Genomic DNA, 19,801 nt, shown 5'->3' with positions numbered 1-19,801 from the left:
CAGAAACCGGGACCCCCGCAGCAGACCGGGCTGGAGGGTCGCCCAGCAACCTGCGCACCTCTGCGGAGAGCTGCCGCCCGCCCCGCCCCACCCTTTGGGAGGTGCCCTTGAATCCGATATTTTACTCATTTCAGGATTTCTCCGCCTGACGAGTGTCTCACCATGACGTTTGCGGTTCATTATTCTCTGCGGTGGTGAGTGTCCTGCGTGCCACAGGACGTTTAGCCGCACCCCTGGCCTCCTCCCACTAGCGGCCTCCTCCCACTAGCACCCCCCTCCCCAGTCGTGACCACCGAAAACGTCTCCAGACATGGACAAATGTCCGCGGGGTCGGGGTCAAAGCCACCCCGGCTGAGAACCATGGATCTGGCCCCATCCTCTCACTGTTTGGGAGAAGGACCACAGTCGGTTTGCTTAGGGGTTAAAGCTTTCTAGACAGTTAACAAGGCTTGTCATCTCGGGGCCGAAAGGCAGGGGCCTCGAACGGGGGTGGGCACGGGGGGACACATGGAGGACACCCCAGGGAGGAGGGGGAAATGGGCACCTTTCCGCCCGGTGTCGTCCAGGAAGCTCTGCTATGACCCGCAGGCGCCGGCATTGTCCCCATGACTGCAGAGCCTGCCTGGGCACCGGCCATCGGCGCCCACCTAGTGGGCCCGCGAGGGCTCCTGGCCCATCCCGCTTGCCCGGTACCAGGTGCGCCCATGGTGCCCAGAGAACTCGGCGCCCTCTCGTTCCCTGCCGTCCTCTCCTGTGCTCTCAGGGACGCGCCTGGCGCTTTAGAAGATGAACAGTCTAGAAGGACCCCCTCCACCATAGGAATCTATAACTGAATGTGTCATAAATAATAATAAAACTTGCTCCTTTTAGCCAGACCCCGTGCTGAACCCTTGGAATACATTGTCTCCTTTATTCTCCCCACAAACCCCCAAGGTGGGTGTTCTGGGCAATCTGTGCGGTTTTCAAATGATGAAACCAGAGCTTAGAGGGATCAAGCAATTTGCCCAAGTCACTTCATGGCCGACACGTGGAACTGAATCTCAGACCCATCTCGCTCCAGGGCACGTGAGTGCGCTCCGCTGGAGATCACGGAGTTACGGGTGTCGGAGGTGTGGCTTGCTGGAGCGGAGGTGTGGCTTGCTGGAGCGGCCGGAGTCCCCGAGCCGGTCGGTCGAGCAGCCCTGACCTTTCACCCCAGCGGGCCATCCATCATTATCACTGTCCTGAAAAGGGGCAGGAAACACAGCCTGACCTAGTTTCTCCCACAAGTGGACAGCAGATCTGCCGGGAAATTTTAGACATTTGCCAGTAGATGGTAATGACTGACGGAAGGAGCTTGTTTTCTCTCCCCATGCATGAGTAGAATCTATGATCTTTACACGTGATGGCTGAGGGATATGTCATTCTCCATCACGGTTTCCAGAAGCTAGAGGCTTCCAGATAACCTGAAGCAGGTCCATTTTTTTTTTTTTTTTGAGAGACCAATTTGTCATGTCCAGAAGGAGTCCCACTTCCTAGAGCCAAGCCCAGGTGAATCCTACAGACCTTCGCTTACTCTGAAAGGACAGCCAGAGCCTCTGGACAAGCATCATTGCTAGGGGTTCTGGGACCAGCTCTGCCCGTTCCAGACTCTGATTCTCACCTTTGCTACCCACATCCTCAGACCCCTTATCCTGGAAATCAGTGTCACGCTTCTCACCCACTAGGAGGGCTATGGTACAATAATAATTAATAATAATTTTTAAAAGGAAAATAACAAGTGTTAGCAAGGATGTGGAGAAATTGGAACGTTTGTCCATTGCTGATGGGAATGTAAAACAGTTTAGCCGCTATGGAAAATTCTGTCAGTTCCTCACAAAGTTACACAGAGAATTATTCTATGATATAGCAATTCAACTCCTAGGTGTGTACCCGATAGAATTGAAAACAGGTGTCCAAACAAATACATGTACACGCATGTTCATAGTCACACTATTCCCAGTAGCCAAAAGGTGGAACAACTCACATATCCATCAGCGGGTAAATGGATAAACAAATTGTGATACAATAGAATGTTCCCACAAAAAGGAATGAAGTATTGACACGTGCTACAGTGTGGACGAGGCTTGAGAACATTACACTAAGTGTACGAAACCGGACACAAAGGGCTCTATATGGTAAGATTCCATTTGTATGAACTAGCCAGATAGGTAACTCTATAGAAACAGAAAGCAGTTGGTGGCAGCCAGGGGTTGGGGGTAGGGGAGTGAGAACTAACTGCTTAGTGGGTCCAGGGTGTCCTTGTCGGGTAGTGAAAGTGTTTTGGAACTAGATAGAGGTGGCGATTTTACAACAATGTGAATGTACTCCCTACGTGCACTGAACCGTTCACTTTAAAAATGGTTTATTTTATGTCATGTGAATTTCATCTCCATAAAAAAGCTTATCAATTGAGAAACGTCAGTGTCACAGCGATACCAGCCTCAGCAGGGGCCGGCTGGTGCATGATGGGAGGATGTTTCCCTAACCTCTGTGTGGTGAGCACCTGCTGGTTCGGTGAAAAGCACCCGTGCCTTCTTCCGGGATCTGTTCCCAGGTTTTCCCCCGAGGACCTGTCCGCACCGTCCTCTCTAAGCCCAGATGCCGGCTACATAAGTCAATGAATTCCCTTTCCTGATTTTCTGTCACTTGCAACCAGAACAATCCTGATGATACAGTCAGTTTCAATGTTTCCGTGGAGCAGACCCGAGTTTATGCTTGAGTCAATTTCGGGAAATTGCCGAGAGATGTGTTCATGTGGAAATTTGGAAATTCTAGCTTCCAGCCCTCTCCTGCAATCTGTACCGAAAACTGCAAGTTAAAAGTGTTATTTTTTTGGAAGGTGATGGTTGCCCAGCAACGTAAATGTACTGAATGCCAATGAACGATACATTTAAAAATGGTTAAAATGGTACATCTTATGTATATTTTACCTTCATTTAAAATAATAATGGTTATTTTTTCTGATTATAGTATTCATATACATATATTCATAGTAAGAAAATTTTAAACAATATAGAAAAGAATGGAGAATGTAATTATCACCCGTCATCTTTCCCCAGGGGCTAACAGCTGTGCACACTTCGGTATACTTCCTTGTAGACCTTTTATTGCTCACTTGTACATGCGTGTAATTTTATTTTTTCACAAAGTGGATCATATTACATAAATATTCTTGTGTCCTGATCTTGACTTAGCTATCTAATAAATACACGTATATATAGAGTAAATAATATTTAGATACTGTGAGCATTTTCTGTATCCTTAAATTAAAAACTTGATTTTTAATGGCCCTATAACACTCTGTTCTTTGGATACGTAGCATGCGCCCCCTGATGGATTCCTGAACAGTAGGTGTTGAGGGAGTTTCCTATTCACGTCCATCATAAATAAGGCTGTGATGAATACTGATCACTGGGGTCAGAGAAGAGGGATCACGAGGTCAGAGGCTGCTAACAATTTCAATGCTTTTGATATCTGCAGTCAGATCACCCCACCAAAAGTGGTCCCTTTCTCGAGCTTTAATCACTGCCTGAGGGAGGGGCCTGACCATCAGGCCGGGATGGGAGCAGACCCGGGGCTGTAGGACACGGTCACTCACGGCTGCAGGGGGAGTGGGTCGGGGGGGGGCGGGCATCAGCACACCCCCCCACCCCGGCTGGCTCCTCTGTGCTTCCTTCCCAGATGCTGCCTGCTTAGAAAACCCCCCTCACTCCTACCTTTCAAAGTTTGTTCCATCACCTTCAAAGCTGGGAAATCACTATACGAAATGCTGCTCTCTGCCTTCTCAGGAACCTGGTCCTGACCTCTGTCTGAAGTCCACGGACACGCTCTCCGTTCCTGGCCCCTTTCTCCCCACCACCCCTTCCAGCCTTGGGGTTCTGGCCCTTTGTTACGGGCTCCCTCACCCACCCTGCAGCTGCCCAGTCAGCTGAGCCGCCCCCCTGCCCTTGGAGCGCTGACCAGCTCGCTGGGCTTACAACCACTGTCGTCGGTCTTCTTCTTATGGAGGGGACGTTTGGACAGTCTCTAAGGAGCTGGGCCTATGCCACCTGGCCTATCTAACACCTTAGCCCACGTGTGTCCACACTGATGTTCACATAGGATTGGCATCTCCCTGAGGCCCAGGAGCACGAGTCACCCGGCAGAGAGTTTCCCGGGATCAGCAGAGAACAAGAAAGTCTCAGACGACCCGGCTGCAATCATCACCCTTTGCAAAGACCCTCCTCCAGCCACCTGCTTCCTGAGCCCCGCAGGGAGCTGTCCCCACGAGGCCACCTTCAGACCTTTCCTGCCAAACCTCCCCCGCTCCTGTCTTCCCACCCTGCCGTATTCAGCCACGTCCAGGGCCCTCATTTCAGTGCCGTTTCTCGAGCACCGGCACCTTTGTCAGCAGTCGGAATGGAGAAGAGTCTTCATTTGGTTGACGGGCTGCCCTGCCCTTGGAACTGTTTTATAAGCAATCATCCAGTTGCCAAGGGGGCAAATTATGAGAGCAGAGGCTGAACAGTTGGTCCTGGGGGACGGGGAGGGCAGCTTGGAGAACGGCCAGTGGGGCGAACACAGTGGCTGCTCGGTCACCCGGCAAGGACATGCGCAGCGGCGGGACCGCTCCCAGGTTCCACGCCCTGCGGCATCCAGAGGAGAGAGCACGTCCTGCTAAGAAAAGGACTCAGTTCTTGGCCAGCCACGTTGGGAAACCTGCCGAGCCACTTAGCGGGCTGCGGGGGAGGAGGGGGCGGGCCGTGAAAACAGCAGAGACTGAACGACAGGGGCGACCGCAAAGGAGGGGCGAGTGAGGTCTGGAGGAATGAGGGACAGGGGGGTGGACCCGTGGTCCCATCAACCCCTCCCCCACCAGCAAAGTCAAGTCCAGGAGGAAAACAGGGAAACTCACAGGCCTGAACCCACGGCTGAGAAAAGAGCAGGGGAGTCAGCAAGGTCACCTGGTGGGCTAGCACATCCGCAAGCCCAGCCCCCCTGTAGGGCCCCGCCCACCAGCTCGCCAGGGAGCATCGCTGAGCCACCCGGCACCCTCCTTGAGGCAGAGCAGAGACTCGGTCTCCTGCTTCTTGAAGCCCAGTGTCTCTTGGGCCCTGAATATTCTTGCGGCCAGTGGCCCTGTGTCCCTAGGCTTCCCTGTTGGCCCAGTCATCCCGAACACGTGGGTCCCAAAGAGCTCCCTGCTGAGACCAGATCCCGCGTGCCCGGGCCCTGACGGCCAGCCTGAGGACACAGTGTGTTGTACCCACTCACGGCGTGGGTGATGCCCGCGAGGATGGAGCCTGAATATGCCATGCTCCCTCCAGCACTATCATTTTGCCATTTCCAGGGCAAATTGCTTCTTTAAGCCTTCTCATCTGGAATGGAGGGTACTGGTGTCCTCGCTCAGAGGGTCGTTGTGAGAACCCAAAGGGCCAGTGTGTGCCAGCACCCGGCAGGCTGCGGCAGGTAGCAGACACCACTGTCACTATCATCGGCCAACGCGCCATAGACGCACCGCTCCCTTGAGCGCAGGTCTCCTCTCCCCGGCCTTGCCCGGTCCTGCCCACACACACACCCACCCCCTCGAGGCCCTCTTCTCTCTTCCCTGGGCCTCCCCCCTCCCTCCCTCTGATACACACACATACACAGAGGCCCCGCAGGCCCTGAGGTCGTGCCCATTTCAAACCTGATCTGGATCTGCTGGGAAACTCTGATCTCCATCCCGACACCTTCGAAGGTGCCCCCCTCTCTCTGTTACCCGTCCTCCCACATCAGCGCTGGCAGCCACGGAGACCTGGCGCTCAGGGTTTCCCCAGCCCATCTGCTCACTGCACGGAGAGTGCAGCCCACGCGCTGCTGAACGAATGAGCAGTGGGTGCTAGAAGGTGCAAGAAAGGGCCGGCGGGCAGGGGAGCCGAATCGGGCGAGACCAAGCTCCGCGGCCGCGGCGAGCTACCCTTCCACCCAAGCGGCTTCACAAGAAAGTTTTTCTTGCTCAGGCTGTGTGTCCATTAGAGGTCGGCAGGGGGCGCTCTGCTCCTCAGTCACCTGGAGGTTCGGAGCGACAGAAGCTCCATGCTGACTTGCCTCTCCACAGTCCCAAAGGCAGGGAAAATGGAATATGGCAAAGTGGTCGGTGGCCCCTAGAGCCTCCACCTGGCAGTGACACATATCACTTCTCCTCATATTCCGTCAGCCAGAGTAGGTCCCCTGAACAGGCCTGACTTCGAAGGGGGCTGAGCGTCACAGTCTCCTACCCTGGGCGGGGCGCACCTTCCGTGGACCTTCCCAACCCTGCACCCACCGGGGAAGCTAGCCTCCCCTCCACCTCCAGGGGGCCTGGCCCGGCCTTCACGCCTCCTCGGGAGGTAATGGGGCATTTTCCTTGATAGGAGCACAGGGCACGTGGGCTGAGTGCGCTCCCGTGTATGTATGTTTCTAATTAAGACCTCAGGCATGCAGGCATCGGATTCGCCGAGCTTGGCCTCGGATTCAGAAAAAGCTGAGGTTTTATGCAACGCTTCAACCACGGGAATGCATGAATTGTTGAAAAGCGAGAAAGAGGCCCAGAGAGGAAGGGCTGCTCCATTATTCATCAGGCCCAGAGCCCCCAGGTCCCCAAGCGCAACTGCTGGGCTTAACAAACACCTACAGAATTTCCCCATCAAGTCGACAGCGAGCGCGCGGGCAGCTCCAAGCAGGGCTCCCGCCCACGCCCTCCACTGCCTGTCTCATCAGCTCAACACAACGGGAGCAGCCTTCCGCTCAGCATGCTGGTGTTTAGGGCCCTCCCTGCCCCTCACGGGCCCCCAGGCCTGAGGCCCGAGCTCCTGAAAGGAACCAGAAGGCCTTTCACTCTGTCCCCACCGCGTGTCCTGAGGTGTGTCTCCCGCAGCCCTCCACCCCGCCCGCCCCAGACGGCCGGCCTTTCCCTGAACGCAACTGGTGTCCTCCTACCTTTGCCTGGGCCGGCCTTTCTGCCTGAAACTGCCTTCCTGTCCCTCTGTCCACCTGGCGACCTCTTCCTCTTCAAGCCCAGATCAGAGGAAGGGAAACTAACTTCTGCTGCGAGCCGGCTGTTAGACGTTTGTGCAAACATTATCCCAATGAAGCGTGTGTTGGGGGATGTCATCGCCAGCTCCATAACTTGTGGGGTCTGGTGCAAAATGAAAATGCGGTCCCTTGTTCAAAATGATTAAAAATTTTAAGACCGCCAAAGCAGATCATGAGACCAACCAAGCCTAAGAGCAGGTTCTGGGCGAGTGCACAGGTCACATACCCGTGAAATCAGCCCTGGTTAGAGGGCGGTAAAGCGAAACTCAGAGAGGTCAAGTAACTTGTCCAAGTCGCACAGCTAGTTAGGGGCAGAATCAGGTTGAATTCCCATCCACCTGATCCAAATCCCCTTCCTCTCAACCACCCACCTGTGAGGGCTCCCCACTTGCCTCAGGCAGAATGACTAGGGGAGAGGCTGTGAACACCCCCGGAGACCGACGGTCCTTCTGAAGGATGCCTTAGGTGGGCAATGGGTCTCTTCCTTCACCCTGGAGAACAGCATCATCAGATGAAAGAGGGGCCCAGTCTGGGGAGCAAGTGGGCATTCTAGCAACCCTCAATCGGCCCACGAAGGAGGACACCCCATGCCCCAGCTACCCCTTCCTTCATACCCACCTTCAGGCAGCCTGCTCACCCCCAACCCTAATACACACTCTTCTGTTGCCTGAAGACATTGCTGCTGTCCAGCAGAGCTGACCCTGTAGGACACAGATCCCAGGGCAGCATCTCTGGCCTTTGCTGGGAACATTAAATGCAGCCCTTGAGAGAGGCACAGCTCCTGGCTGCCCTGCCCAGTTTTCATCTTTTCATATCACTGATCCAGTTCAGTTGCTCTGGTGGGTGGTTTTCCCCTTGATTTGACAAACCTCAGTCTTGGGGAAATGCATCTACTTAGATTCAGTCATTCAACAGTGCATCAACTGTGCACCTACTGTGTGCAAGACCCCTGCCTTCAAGGAGCTCACAAGCATAGCTGGGGAGACTGACAAACTCACCGTTGCTAAATGGGAAAGAGCTAGTCAGGAGGCTCCCGGGCCCAGATGAGGCAAGGAAGAAATTATGTGTATTGGGTCAGAGGGAGCAAATTGAGCACGTTTTGCAGGACCTATAGGAGTTTTCCATGTGGCAAAGAAGCCAAGCAGAAGGAGTACACATTTGGAAGAGTTTGGGGGTGGTGGGGTCTGGGAGTCTGAGAGGTGTGAGACTCGGTCCCAGTCGAGAGATGTGGACACCTTCAGCGGGGTGAGAGTCCTCTCCATCAGGGCACCCTGGGACGTGGAGAGGAACACTCCTGGGGAAGGCGAGAGAAGAGGGAGAAAGCTGGGAAGTTTTCAGGCCTAAAGTGCTGTGCATAGAAACCTGGTGTGTCCTCCCCATAAACCTTCAGTGGTTTCAACTCCACACGACCCCGTTCACAGGTGACAATGTCCTGTGACGCCCAGGTCAGGAGATCTTAGAAGCATACAGGCTCCTGTTGCACTGCTGCCTTACAGTTTTCAGCAAATAACGTTCACTGATGGTGTCTCATTCTTCGGAAGCCTACTTCTGCCCTCAAACACATGCACATCCCATGTATTTGACCACATCACGGTCTGCAGAGACTACAGACCTTCCAGCGGAAGGGTTCCCATGGCCTGGCTGGCCAAGCTCACCTCCTGGAGGCTCCTCCTTGCAGGGTGACCTTTACCTGTCAGAGCAGAGGGCAGAAGCTGCTGTTCCGTAAGCAAGTCACAGGAACGTCTTGGACAAGGGTGCCGGTCAGGCCGTCGTCACAGAAACGAAGATGGGCAAGGATTCAGGCCAGAAAGAGTTAACTGTTGGGTTGAACCATCCAACCGGGCTCCAGCTGCAGCTTTCAAACAAGTCACTGATTAACAAATATTTATTGAGCACCTACTGGGGGTCCGGAGCCCAGAGAATAAAGGAGACATATAAACGGAAGAAAGAAGAAATACAAAATATTGGTTGCGATCATTATTGCACATGTATTTCCACTCTATACTTCCGAGGGGTGTGCTTAAGGCCACACAGAAAGAAAGCACGGATCCAGGAGCCAGGCAGACTGAGCTACACCGCGTGTCCTCAGGCACATCGCTTCAGGACTCCGGGCCTCAGTTTTCTCATCCGTACAATGGGGTTGTTGGGAGGGAGGATTCCATGGGAGCAAAGCGCTTTGAACCGTGCCTAGTGCACAGGGAGTGATCAGTACACACTAGCTGGTGGTGGAGTTGTGTTGTTTTGACGATGACAGTGATGATGCTGGTTAAACAGCAGAAGCAGCAGCTGAAATCTGAAGGTAAATCTGACTCAAGTCCGGGAGGGCTCGGCCAAGCTCTCCGTGGCCCCCGAACTCCTCTCCTCGAGACCCCAGCCCGCGACTAGCCACCTGCAAACCCCGCGAAGGTGCTTCCCCAGACGTGCGCACCTCCCGGGTGGACCCAGTGTCCTCAGAGTCCCCAAGCCAGCCGACGGCTCGCAGGGGTGGGGGGGGGGTGAGGCCCCGCCCCGGCCCCGCCCACTCCCCGCCGCGGCTCGAACGGCGGCCGCGGCCACTGGTGCCGGGCGGTTCGTGCGGGCGGACGGGGCGGGCGCCCCGGAGTTTCGCTCGGTACCTCCTGCCCCGCGCGGAGCCTGCGAGGGACGCTCGACCAGGGCCGGGGTCCGCTGCCGCTCCAGCGAGGTAGGAGCCGGGAAGACCGGGGGAGACCGGCTGTCCCCGCGTGGGCCCCGCAAGGGACAAGCTCCCCCCGAGCCCGAGCCGCCGCCGCGCCCGCTGCCCCCTTACCGCGGGGCGGGGGCCACAGTCCCCGCGTGCGCGCATCCCGGGCGGGCGCGGAGAGGAAGGGGCGGGGTGGGGGAGTGCGTGTGCGCGTGCGTGTGCGCGTCTGTCTGTCTGTCTCGGGGATGTGAGGGGGGGTGATGACGCCCCCTCTCTGCGGACGCTGCTGAGCTGCCCACCCCGAAGCTGAGGGCGGACTCCCACGGCAAACTCGAAGAGCGCCGGCGGCCATTAGCCGGATCGTGCGGGCGGGGAAGCCCACCCCCACCTGTCGAGCTGCGCTGTCCGTCTACGCGGGTCGAATTCCCCGCTTAACCGCAGCCTGCTGGGTGGCCTCCCTCCCCCAGCGGTCAGACAGGCCCGCGGGCCCGCCTGCCCCGGACGGGCCCCACCTGGCCGCGGGGGTGGTGGGACTGGTGGGGATGCTTGGTCCGGCTGGGTTGGGAGGAAGTGTCCCTGCCGGAGGCCACGGGGGCGGCGGGGGGGGTGGGGGGAGACGCGGGGAGGCGCTGGGGAACCTGCAGGCAGACGCAGAGTGTGCGACGGCAGCCCCCCAGGCACACACCAGGATAGTTCCCCAGTCGCGCCAGAGCCCCGCCTCCACTTTAATTACTTGACCTGTCGCTTTGCCCTCATCCTAATTGGGCAATTGATGAAGATGCAGTGTGCTAAAAATTGTTAAATGAAGTCAGACTGCCTCTTCCTAGGACTGAAGAGATGATTCCCTGGGACCTGGCTTCGGGGGGAGGCTCACATTCTGAGCCCCTCCGGTGCTGACCGGGCTGCCTGTGAGCAGGCTGGGGCCACGGGCTCTCGTCTGCCCCCTGGGGCCTGCCAGACACATGGGTGGCCCTTTTCATGGTTGAGGACTTTCGTTAAGGAAAGGATTCACCCACTTTGCACTGAATTATCAGTGACTGGGCAAGAGCAGGAGCCAGGAGAGGGTCCCCAAGTGGGGGCCTGTCTCAGTTTGACAGAAGTCACGCTCCAGCTGTCGCCAGTGCTGGCAGCTGCTCCACAGGGATCACAGATGGGACCTGCCTCCCGGCCCACTCAGGCCCCCTCCCTCACCTCCACATCCCCAGGGTCTGATGAATTAACAGCCTGGACTGCCCTGGAGGTGGGCACTGGGGGACTTCGGCTCGGATCTGATGTCCTGGCTCCAGGACGTCCCAGCACCATGGGCATGGGGTCGGCAGCAACCTCTGCTGACCCGACAGCCAGTGCTCCCTCCAGAGCCCCCCGCCCACCTGAGAAGCGCTAGCTCTGCCTCGCTTCTCCGCTGACTCGGCAGCTTGCGGTAGCTGGGGACATCTCGTCACAGCGCCAGGTCCCCAGAGTGCTTAGAAAGGTGGAACTTGTAGCTGTGCCTGAGACACCCCCCGACACCCTTCAGCCTCCCTCTCACGTGTGGAGCTCGGTGGATGCCCCGGGGGCGGGGTGCAGCCAGGGCTGCCCTGTGCACATGCGTCCGGGCTGTGAGATGCCTGGCCTCCTGGTGGGCTGCACGCACCCACGCCCCAGCTGGCAGCAGGCTTTGAGACCTTGGCCATCCTCAGGCTGTGTGTTGGGATTCCGTGACTTGGGTTGGGGGAGGGGATGCAGGGGGAGGTTGCCTGAATTGTTCACACTTGGCGTGAGGAGGCCGCCTTAGGTCATGGTGGAAAACACGGGCTCCAGCGCAGCCGCTCTCTGACCGTCGGACCTTGGCGGAGTCTTGGGCTCAGCTTCCTCCTCTGTACAACAGGGCCAGGGGCGTGTGCAATGCAAGGACACAGGTGTCAGTGTTGGGCTCGTAGCAGATGACCAGGGCCAGTCGTCTCTGCTTCCTGCAGCCTGAAAGGGCCCTGTGCCGCCAAGACGCCTCATGCCATCCTAGAGCTGGGGCAGGGGTGGGAGTCTTTGATCAGGTAGCTCACAGATTGCGCTCTGGTGCCCAGAAGGCAGCTGGGAGAGTTAGAATCCAGTCTCCACCAAGCCCTACCTTCTAGCCCTTGGTGCCCTGGGCCTGCCCTGCACGGCGGCCTGGCTCATTCTGGGTGGTCACTGGGCACACACCTGCTCCTTCAGTCCTTCCTGGGTTTGGGGTCAGCCTTCCTCCCTGGCAGAATCGGGGCCAGCTACACGTGACCTCAGGGACACCAGGAAAACTCCTGCTCACCAAATAGCATCCTGTTCCCCCAAACCGAGCAGTCTGCTGCCTAACGCTCCACCATTAGAGACTCATTCCTTTGTCTATGGCCTTGTACCCAGTTAATAAGTCAGCTACTAAACCTTAGCATCGGTGACTTGTTTAAAAGCTTTGAGGACCTTCAAGGGGAGAGAAAGGGGGGAGGAAAGAGAAAGTGGGGCGAGTGGGAGAGGAAGGTGGTGTGCCAGCCTCTGGGTTCTGCAGAGAAAGGCCCAGCGGTGAGCCCAAGGAGGCCCCTCAGGAGAAGGACGGGCTTGGGGAGATGGGCGGGGGCGGGCGGCAGGCAGGGAGAGCACCTCAGTGGGCATTCTCAGCGGGACTGTGGGCTGGGTGGCCTGCTGAGGGAGCCGACAGAAGCCTCCAGTCCTGTGACTGGGCCAGAGCCAGCACCTTCCTTCTCACACTGCCCTCCCTTCCCCGTGAGAGCACGGCCACGTGGTGTGTGGTGTATTCTGTATTCTAGGTGGTGCTCTCTGCATTGGGAGAGCCTGGGAGAGCCGCGCTGGCCATTTAAAAGTGTCAGGGGTAATTTGTCAGGTAGGCAAGAGGCTGGGCCGAGCTGGGCCGGGGAGGGTCCAACACCTGTGGCCCCTCACACATCCCCACACCCTCCTATGGCCTTATCTCGAAAAGAGCAAAAGAGCATAATTCACTCAGAAGGCCTGGGGGTGCAGGGTTCGGCTGGGGTCACCTAAAAGGCTCGTGGAGGCGGCCCCAGGCCCGGCTGGGCAACCCTGAGCCTCCCGGCGTGGGGGCCGGTGTTGGCGGGCGTGGGCTTGAGGGGCGCCAGCAGGCCCGCTGCGGGAGGGGCAGGCCAGCATCGCGCGGGCCCTCAGGGGGCCTGAGCCATGGACGGGTCCCGCCTGATGATGGCCCAGCGGGGACCAGTTTGCAGCCCATTCCGGGTGCTGCTGAGGGCAGAGCTCAAGCCACAGCCAGGAAGTTCCGGCTCCCAGGACGCCCTTTTAATAATTTATTTATTTATAAATGTATTTTATTTATCTATTTTTGGCTGTGTTGGGTCTTCGTTGCTGTGCGTGGGCTTTCTCTAGTTGCGGCGAGCGAGAGCTACTCCTCGTTGCGGTGTGTGGGCTTCCCATTGCGGTGGCTTCTCTTGTTGCGGAGCATGGGCTCTAGGTGCACGGGCTTCAGTAGTTGTGGCGCGTGGGCTCTAGGGCACAGGCTCAGTATTTGTGACGCACGGGCTTAGTTGCTCTGCGGCATGTGGGATCTTCCCGGACCAGGGCTCGAACCCGTGTCCCCTGCACTGGCAGGCAGATTCTTAACCACTGCGCCACCAGGGGAGTCCCCTGATGGCCATTCTTAAAGATTATTCTCAACAGTTTCTGTTCTTAAATAATAACAAGTGGCGGCGACAAGGGTGATAGTAGCTCTTCATTCTTCATCAGTTATTCGTTGAGCACCTACTGTGTACGGGCTGGCCACTGTTGTCAGTAAGGGGGATACAACTGTGGCACTATTGGCGTTTGGGGCCAGAGTATTCTTTTGGGAGGATGATGGTTCCTGTGCACTGTAGGGTGTTCAGAAGCATGCCCGGCCTCTACCCACTAAAGACCACGAGCGCCCTCCTCCCTTTGTGGCATCCAAAACTGTCCCCTGGGAGCCAGCATCACCCACTGCTGACAACCGCCGGGGCTACAGCTACAAACAAAATGGACAGGATCCCATCCTGTTCCCTTAGAAGCAAACGCTCTAAAGAGGGAGACGAACACCATGTGCGCTAAAGAAGGAGCACATCCAGCAGGCTGCATGGTGCAAACGCTAGAGAGGAAGGCAAGGAGGGTGGGGTGAGAGTGTGCCGGGGTGAGCAGGCCATGCCATCTTCCAGGGGCGCGCGGACAAGGCCCGCTGGTGAGGGGCCCTGGGGCAGAGGCTGGAGGGGCGGAAGCGCCTTCCGAGCAGCAGGAAGAGAAAGCGCATGGAGGAGATGGTGTGGGGAGGCGGGGAGCAGTCGGATAGTCTCCCCTGGGCCGCGAGGCCACCGCAAGCCCGTCAGCTTTGTCTCTGAGTGTACAGGAGCCCCAGAGACTACTCGCTGCCCGCTGGGCGTTTTGCCACGTGCATTCCCAGCCGTCCTCTAAGGTGAGCATTGTTTCCGTACCTCACGTTTCAAAGCCCAGAAGCGTTAGGCAGTGTAGGGTTAGCCCGGGGACATGAACTTGAGTGGTCCGCGCTCTGCTGTCTGACACTAAAACGGGGGCTTTGGAACCACACAGAAGTGGGTTCAAGTCCCAGCTCAGTCACTTACTCGCTGTATGTGGCCTTGGACTAGTCCCGGAACCTCGCTGGGCCTCGGTTTCTCTGGGGAGGGGTGCTGTAGGGAGGTGTGTGTCATCCTGTGTCCCCTCGTGCCCCCTCCCCGTCCGAGCGCTCGTGCCCCCAGGAAGCCAGGGCGCGGACAGCAGCCTCCCATCTCCCCAGCCACAGGTTCTTCTTCTGGATTCGTGCATCCGTTCACTGAGCTGCAGCGCTGCCACCTGGTGAGGTCAAAGCCCAGATCTCCGGAGGGAGGTCGAGGGAAGCTAAACGCTCCCGCTCCCTCCTCCTCCCTCCCCTCCCCTCCCCCTCCCCCATCTGGTGACTCAGAGGGTGGCAGAAAGGGACCACCCCTCTGAGTTACCACCTCTCCTGCTTCCTTTGCTCTGGGGCAGTGATTGCCCCCGGGGATGCAAAGAAAAGGGCCCCAGGCTGTGTCCAGTAGCGCTGGACTCGGTTCGGTGAGGGTGGAGGCTGGGCCTGGCACCCCCTCTGAGCCCCAGCTCTGAGAGCCACGTCGTAGGCACCTTCTGCACCTTCAGCTGCCTCCCTGAAACCTTCCTACGGCCCATTGCTCCCGACCTCCAAGCACTCCGATGCCCTCCCCCCAACGGGAAACTTCCAGAAGCTTCGGGGGGCAGCTGCCATGTGCTAGGAGCTGTCCCAGCCCTACCTACACTACTGTGTTTCATCATCGTAGCACCTGTACCAAGAAGTATTCTCTCAGATCCCCAGATGAGAAGGTGGAAGGCCTGCGGGGTCAACTGAAAGGTCCAGGTGAGAGCACACAGTTGGCAAAACAGTTGATGCCAGACAGGTTGGGGGCCAGAGGGCCTAGGCCAGAGCTTGGCTTTAAGAGCAGCTCACGACAGGGCCAGGTGTGGGCTGGGCCCTCTGCGTGGATCACCTCCTGCACTCCTCAGACCCTGTGACTGGCCCCATTGAGGACAAGGCTGTGCCGATTCAGACTAAAGTGTTACTGGCTGATGATGCTATTTGTACCACTTGGATTTCAGCTCAGCTCTGAAGGCGTTTGAGCCCGAGGCAGGCATGTTTATGTCTGCAGGAAAGATGGGTTTGGGAGACCCCGCTTTGGGTTTTTCGGCCCTTTCCCTGATGAGCCCAGCCAGCTGGTGACTTGCGTCAGACCCTGCAGAGCAGCCCCAGCGCTGTGAGCAGAGGGAAGGCCGGGATGTCCAACTCAGATATGCGGGTGGCCCGTGCATGTTGACGGAGAGCCCATTTCAACCCAAGTGCCAGCCAGCGATGGCTGGCCATCAAGGGAGCACCCCGGCTTCACCCTACGTCAGGATCAATTAGTATCAAGCTGCCGCCATTTTCTTCGCGTCCTGCCTTTGCCGAGGGAAATGCAGGGGAGGCACAACATGGAGACATCACTCTTGGTTGTTGATTTCCTCCCCTTCCTCTCCCTCCCCTCCAGATTGGAACGTCTGTCTCCCTCCTGATGAATGTGTTGTTGTGGGAAGGATGAGGACCACTCATCACCTGAGGGCCCCAGGACAGCGCACTGGACGCGGGCAGGGCCGCGGAGGGGGCTGAAGCCAGTCCAGGGCGGGGGCAGGGGGAGAGCAGCTTCAGACCCCCTGCTTCCCGACTGGGCCACGCCCACCCCAGGGAGGGGCTGACCCCGCCTGGCTCAGCTCAGCGTGCCCCCTGACCCCGCATCCTGGGGCTCGCACTGGGGAGTCTGGGGCTCTGTCCTGGGTCTGCCTGGGAAGAGCATCTTGCCTCTTTGTGGGGAGAACAGGGTGAACACAGAAGACACAAGTTCATGTCCTGACCCAGCCTCCCTGGGCAGGACACCTCTCACAGCCTGTTTCCTCACTTGCAGAATGGATCACACCATCCGTAATAGCGTCTTCCTCTGCTTGATGGAGGGAGCTAATGAGGTCCCAACCTCGTATGAAAGCATTTAGTAAAACATCTTTTATGCTGGGGGGTCAACGTCACACCCCGTTGTGTTCCAGGCTCCCGAGTGTGTAACCTTTGTGGGGTTGGATGGTTAGAAGATACCGTTGAGATCACCAGAAAGGTCTAGCAATTAAATAATTAAGAAAGGAGATGAGGAAGAATTCAAACCCCTTAGTCCTCCAAAAGGTGGTTCTCAGTGCGGCTCCTAGCCAGTCGGGCCAGGAGCTGAGCTGCGAATCCTAAGCAAGCCAGGAGGGCTGCGAGAACAAGGTGATGGACAGCCGGCCTCCAGCCCTACAAGCCCCTCAGCTCCTGAAGGCAAGCTGCAGGCGGACGCTGCCTGCACGTCTGCACACTCCGTCCCCAGCACTGTCCCCTTCCTGGCGTGTGCCACCCGCTTCACCCCCTCCTGGGTCTCCCCTGGGCAGCCCCAGCCCTCTCCACGGTCTTCAGCCTTGGACTAAACTTGACCTCGGGAAGATGGCCCAGGGCCCCGTTGATGGCCTGCCACGCTCAGTATGACTGGGGCATTTGCAGGCGGAGGTCAGCTGACCATTAAGCTATGGAACCAAGCACTCCACTTAGGCAGTGTATTTGGGACACAGTTAAATAATGAAAACAAAAATAGAACAGTGCAAAAGCCTGAGGCAGACTGGATTATGCCCCAGGAAGGAGCAGGGAAGGCCATCTTTGGGGATGGGGGTGGGGAAGTCACTGCCAGCCCCCCTCTGCCAGGAAGTTGCTCTGGTTTAAAATGTATTTTTCTTTATATATAGGTCATCCTTTGCTAACTTTTAAATGAAAGTTTACACACACACATACACACACATTCCAATTGGAAAACTAATTTGTGCTTGTTACAGCACATTGGGAAATTCAGAAAAGTAGAAACAGCCTTCCCTCCTCTCCCTGGCTCCATAATGCTGGGTGGGCGTGTGAGAACTCTTTGGTGGCCGCCCCCCCCCCCCAACCCCAGGAGAGCAGGAGGGATGAAAAGCAGGTACCGAATTAGAGACTTCCAGTTTTGGCAACAGAGCTAGCTCAGCTAACACATACCCATCCAATGACCAGCACTTAGGAAGAGTTTTAAATACATAGTTGACTCATAAGAAAGACAGATGTCTTCAAGGAACTCACACTCAAGAGTCTTGAGCACGTAAACTGACACCGAGGAGGACTGGGGATATTGGACCCAGATACGGTCATAGTAACTCAAGTCTAGAATCTTTACGCCCACCCAGGGACAGGGAGATGTGACATTGGGCCCTGAAAAGGCCAGAGGTTGTCCCTGGGACCTCTCTGTGGACAGGCTGCTAACCTCCAGCGCAAGAAAGCTGCCAGGACATTAACTCTGTTCAGATGCTCTGCGTAGGGGGAAAATGTTTCCTTCAAGAAACCTAAGGGCAAAGACTGAGCTACCCATAGGTACAAAGTCTAAATTTACAACACCCCCAAAGGGGAGAAGTCCTGAACTAAAATTTAATGTAAAAATAGGTCCTGGACTGATAGAACCCCTAACTCACCCAGCAGAATCAAATTCAAAACTGCTTTCCAGGGCTTGTCCAGGACCCAGAGTGCATAGGATTCCCACAGGGAAAAAAGCCCTGCCGAAGATGAGCTCACAATAGAAACTACAAACCACTCAAGGACATGGATTACCTTGAGGCAAGTTAGCACAGACAGCAAATGGGGACATCAGCATCTCAACTGTAGAACTTGAACTTGATCATAGAACCATGTGAAAAAGTCTGTAAAGCTCGTCCAGTGTGTTTAAAATGACCAAGGAGCTGCCCTCACCGATCTGCTTTCTGTCCTTATAGTTTTACCTTTTCTACAATTTCATGTAAAGGGAATCATACAATACGTAGTTTTTTGTGTCTGAACTCTTTTGCTTATAATGCATTTTGAGATTCATCCGTGTCATGTGTATCAGTAATTTATTCCTTTTTATTGCTATGGTATGGATATACCATGGTTTGTTCATCCATTCACCAGTTATGGACAGTGGGTTGGTTCTAGTTTGGGGCTGTTATGAATAAGTCTTCTATGAATATTCAAATGAAAGCCTTTACATGACCATAGTTTTCATTTCTCTGGTAGTCCCACCTAGGAGTGGAATTGCTGGGTTGTGTGGCAAAGACATGTTTAACTTTATAAGAACTTCTAAAGTAATGACACCATTTTGCATTCCTGCCAGCAATGCATGAGAGCTCCAGTTGCTCCAGGTCTTTGTCAACACTTAGTATTGTCTCTCTTTCTGATTTTAGCCATTCTAGCATCTGTATAATGGTTTCTCATTGTATTTCTAATATAATCTTGATGACAAAACTAAACAGGACTTTGGGGGAAAATTATAGGTCAATTTCATTTATGAATATACATACAAATGTTATAAATATAATGTTAAACTATATTATATATAAATGTGTTATACACACATGTATATATATATACATACATATATATCACAACAAAAGCAAGATTTACGCTAATAATGCAAGAATAGTTTAACATTAGGAAATCTATTCATGTAATTTATCCCATTAACAGGTTAAAGGAGGAAAATAAACATGTCAAAAATGTAGAAAAGATAATAAAAGTCAGTATGATTGTAAAAAAAAAAAAAAAAACCTTGCAGAAAACTAGCAACAGAAGAGGACTTCTTTATCTTAAGCTATACTGTCAGCAATATCTGACTTGATGGTAGAATGTTAGAATCATTCTCTTTCAAATCAGTTTGAGTAGGTCTCTACCATCCCTTCTATGTCCTAGAGTTACTTGACGGTACACCCAGATAAGAAAAAGAAGTGGGAACTATAAGAATTGGAATGAAAAACTACAAAACTGTTAATATTCACAAACTATATGATCATTCATTTTATAGAAAATCCAGGAGAATTTTTGTTCAGCACAGCTGCTAAATACAAGATCATCATACCAAAATGAATAATAGTACGTTTGAATATATTTAAGGACCTCTCAGAAGATACCATAAAGAAAATGAAAAGAAAAGCTTCAGACTGTGAGAAAATGTCTTAGCATATAAATATGACAAAGGATCAGTATCCAGACTCTTTCAAGAGCTCCTGTAAATTAATAAGGAAAAAGATGAAGAACTCAATAGAAAAATAAATGGGAAAAAGACACGAGCGGACATTTCATAGAAATGGGAACAGGACTGTGGCTAGACATGAACAGATACTGCATATCATTAGTCATCATGGAAATGTAAGTTAATTTGACAATGAGATTCCATTTTATTCCCACTGGGACTGACAAAAATTAAGAAATCTGACAATACCAAATGTTGCTGAGAATACGAAGCTATGAGAGCCCTTACACACCGCAGGTGGGAGTGTAACTTGGTACACCTGCTTTGGAAAAGAATTCGGCATTATGTAGTCAAATAAAACCCATCGCCTAGGTCACTGTGCTCCTGCACCGTTTCGTTTCTCAGTCACCCCACTTACAAGCGTTATATTGTCACCATTTTATATCTTTACTGAATGAGGCTGAGAAAGCTTAAGTATCTTGCCGGAGTTCACAGAAGCTCTGAAGTTTCA

The 19,801-nt window shown here is 54.8% G+C and overlaps 1 protein-coding gene across 2 annotated transcripts in view; it reads left to right on the top strand.

The window, feature by feature from the left end:
* The first annotated feature begins 9,593 nt into the window (after positions 1-9,593).
* CACNG5 (calcium voltage-gated channel auxiliary subunit gamma 5) overlaps positions 9,594-19,801 on the top strand; it is a 35,566-nt gene continuing 25,358 nt past the window's right edge. For both annotated transcript variants that reach the window (XM_049701921.1, XM_004275402.3), the window contains exon 1: positions 9,594-9,739. The gene's annotated coding sequence lies outside the window, so the exon portion shown is untranslated. The remainder of the gene's footprint in view (positions 9,740-19,801) is intronic.

Source organism: Orcinus orca, chromosome 19 (genome assembly GCF_937001465.1).
Source record: "Orcinus orca chromosome 19, mOrcOrc1.1, whole genome shotgun sequence".
Classification (NCBI taxonomy): domain Eukaryota; kingdom Metazoa; phylum Chordata; class Mammalia; order Artiodactyla; family Delphinidae; genus Orcinus; species Orcinus orca.
This window is presented reverse-complemented; position numbering and strand designations above follow the sequence as displayed.